Below are 3,759 nucleotides of genomic sequence, written 5' to 3' on the forward strand. Positions count from 1 at the left end.
TTTACACCGGTTCTCGCGCGTCTGTGACTCTCGTCTTCCAGAGTTATCGGCCAGTTTCGCCTCGCTCGGATGCCCGGTGCCCGGATAAACTTTGCCGGTGGCGTTTACGTGCGTACACGTGCACGCGTATTTTTCCACCGCTTCCGCCTTTTTCATTCATCAAGAAAGATTGGATCAGTCGGTACCGCGTCGATCCAGACTTGGTCGCGTGCAGTGATCTCGGTCGGGACAGTGATATCGATCACGTGAACTGCGGTGTAGTGGTGAGTTGGTGGCGTGGTGGAGTCGGTCGGGATCGCACATCCTGTGGAAAGCGGTTTCCTCTGGAGGCAGTCAGAAGGCAATCAAGATTCATCGCAGCCCGGAAATGCGAGAAAGTCAAGGTCGTTTTATTTACACCGTTACGTACCGCCGATCCCTCGTCAACGGCCGGTTTCGCGCCAGCAAAACGGAAGTCTCGTGAATCAGTCTTTATTTTGGATCGTCGTCGTGTGTTGTGCGCCGTAATCTTTCTTCTTGTTTACGCGCCCTTTCGCCGCCCGCTTCTCTTCGCGAAAGGCGATAACAAATTTTTTTTTCTCTCTTCTTCTTCTTCTTCTTTTCAAAGAAGCTGTCTCGTTTTCGAAGGAGGACAAGGAGGAGAAAGAAGTTGAATGGGAATAAGATCGAGAGTATCGACATCGGGGGACGGGAATTCGAATCAAATTATAACCTAACACGGTGAGAATCCCTCTCTTAACCTCGATGTTTCTCTCTCTATCTCTCTTTCACTTTCACAGTCTCTCGATTCATTCTGATTCTTAAAAAAAAAAAAATCGTTTCATATTCCGCATATACGACTAATTGCTTTCAATTTTTAAAAGCTTCCTCTCGAAATTGGTGGTCGGTTTTGTTTATAAAACGGAGGAACTAGAACGAAAGGAACTAAAATTTAAACTCGTTACTCGTTGTAACGAAAAGCGCGCGGGTTTTCGCAATAATATTTCGTGAATAATATATTTCCTAATCTCGAGCTTCATCCTCAAAGAATTAGCGTCTGATCTCGATCGATCACTAATTTTTACACGAATGATCCCGCGTTACACTCCGCTCCCCAAACTTTTCTCTTTCGTTTTCCAAACAAATTTACAAATCGTCCGCAACTTCGAAAACTAGTCTCGTTCTTCGTTTAAATCTTCGTCCATTCGAGGAAAATTTGACGCGAGGTAATTAAGAAAAGGGAGACTGAACGATAATCGTAACAACGAAAGTTAACTATTGAAATAGAAGAAATAGCTTTAATTAATTTCGAGTATTTAACCAATCGATATTTCGGGAAACTTTTCGATACAATGGAAATTGTATCGAATATGTATACGCGTGTATGCGTATAAAAAACGAGATGATTAATCACAGTAGTGAAAAAAAAAAAAAAAAAATACGCGGGAAACGATTTCAAATATTCGATGAACATGGAACGCTACGCGTCGAATTGTATTTCATCATTGTTTATATCAAAGATTATCGAGATACGATCGAAAGAAAATCGCGTTATGCCGCGTGCATAGAAAAATAAACCGCGATTTCGGCGAATGAAATATTCGGTGTGAAGTCGAGGGTATTGGGCCGAATAAAAATATTATTCGCTGTTGTGCCATTCGACGAATTCCCTCCCCTCCTCCCTACCTACCTACCGTAATTTGTAATTTAACGACGAATCTCATACGCATCTAGATTTAAAACGATTCGTGCCACCTATTAATAATGGATTAACCGGCATTAGAACAACGGTCTCGTTAATCGCTCTAATAAATCACAAATCGAATATCTCGTGCAATCCGATTCATCGAGGATAGATTATTTTCCACTTTATTCTTACCATTATTTCATTTGTATATACGAAGAGATATTTCCACTTGTGATTTATTACTGCACCCTTGCGACGCACCGATTAGAAAAATCCGAGCCATTGCTCGTTTCGAATTCGTTTTTTTTTCGATTGTTTATCAAAGTTTCTATATCGTTCGAAGAAAATTAAATTTGCGTTCGTTCTTTTATTTTTTTCTTCGCCAAGAAAGTTCGTTAACCGATATATCGGGAAGAAAAAAAAATATCACTTAGAGGGGAAGTCTTTGTGAAGTGGATTTCAGCGCAGAGATGTAAAGTGCTTTCTTTCTTGAAAAGTTCCAGCTCGAAAGTGGCCACGGAAGAGAAACGAGGGGGGAAGAGAGAGAGAGAGAGAGAGAAAGAACGAGTTTACGAGAGAGACACTCGAGTCTTCATTCAATGCTCTAAACGGGACATTCGATGATTTCATGAATAATAAACCGTTAACGACAATTAATTTTTGCATAGCCAACCGATAATTCTTCTCAGACAGCTGGAGAACGCTGGCATTGAACCGGAGAAATCTTCTCGAGTGGCTCTCATTCTTAACTCGACAAAGGTCTCTGAATGTTTCTTCTCCTCGATGCTCGTGTATTCGAAATAAAATTTTACTTAACAGTAATCCCGATTAAACAATTCAAGAGGAAGAGAGAGAGAGAGAGAAAGAGAGAAAGACAGAGACGAATATTGTCGTTGCATTATCGCGGGAAGAAATTCAAAAGGGTTGAAAAATGAATTGTTTCGCAGTAAATACGGAATTACAATGCTCTGCGAAGAGTTATCGTTATTGTATGAGAATGAAATTAAAGAGAATTGAGAGACGTGTAGAACGAAGGGATAAAGTTTATCTTGAAAAATTAAAAATTGCAAAGTTGAAGAGGAAGTGAACGGTTACATTGTCGCGGGAAGAAATTCAAAAGGGTTGAAATATGAATTGTTTCGCAGGGCAATAAATATGGGATTAAAATGCTCTGGAAATATCGTTATCGTTATGTGGGGTCGAGATGAAATTCAAAAGAATTGAGAGATGAATCGTCGAGTAGAAAGGAGGGATAAACTTTGTCTTGAAAAATTAAAAATTGCAAAGATGAAGAGGAGGTGAACGGTTACATTGTCGCGAGAGGAAATTCGAAAAGATTGAAAAAGGGCATTAAACTCAATGAACAGTTATCCTCAAATTCAAAAGAGTCGAAGAATGAATTATTTTTTAGAAAAAAGGGTTGAATTTTATTTTTATTAAAAAATTAAAAATTGAAAAGCTGAAGAGCGAGTAGAACAATTGTTGCTATGTTTTATCGCGAGAAGAAACTTAAAAGGGAAATTGAAAAATGAACCGTAAAATAGGGAAGAGGGGTTGAATTTTATTTATGAAAAATTTAAAATTGAAAAATTAAAGAGCGAATAGTTATCGTGACACATTGGCGCGAGATTCAAAAGGAATTGAAAAATGGATTTCTGTAGAGCAGAGAAAGGGATTGATTTCTTTTTTTTTTTTCAGAAATGTGTTTTTGAAATATCGCTCGGTTAAAAAGATTTCCTCCTTCCTTTCTCGTTTCTTTTTTCTCATTTGTCAAAACGGGAGATTGACAAAACTATTTTATTAGCGTGTCTTCTCGATTCGAACGCGATTCTTCTCTTTAATAATTTTAAATCACGAGCGAAATCTTGCTTCGTCCCTCTCGTTTCCAACTTTTCATCCCTTGCGTATTGTCTTCCGTACACGAGGCAACAAACGGCGCGTGCACGGAGCCAGGGGATCGATGCAACGATCAACGTAGAGCAGTGATTACAAAAATGCTTGTTTACATAATACTAGGATGTCGACATGAATTATATTCGACCGTTTCCGCTCGTTTTTTCTCTCTCTCTTTCTCTCTTTCTCTCCCCCCCCCC

General features: G+C 39.3%; 1 protein-coding gene across 1 annotated transcript in view; it reads left to right on the forward strand.

Moving 5' to 3' along the window:
• The first annotated feature begins 170 nt into the window (after nucleotides 1-170).
• LOC102672817 (transient receptor potential-gamma protein) overlaps nucleotides 171-3,759 on the forward strand; it is a 78,018-nt gene continuing 74,429 nt past the window's right edge. Inside the window, exon 1 of the mRNA XM_031513627.1 lies at nucleotides 171-383. The gene's annotated coding sequence lies outside the window, so the exon portion shown is untranslated. The remainder of the gene's footprint in view (nucleotides 384-3,759) is intronic.

The sequence above is a fragment of the Apis dorsata genome, unplaced genomic scaffold (assembly GCF_000469605.1).
Source record: "Apis dorsata unplaced genomic scaffold, Apis dorsata 1.3 scaffold_683, whole genome shotgun sequence".
Classification (NCBI taxonomy): domain Eukaryota; kingdom Metazoa; phylum Arthropoda; class Insecta; order Hymenoptera; family Apidae; genus Apis; species Apis dorsata.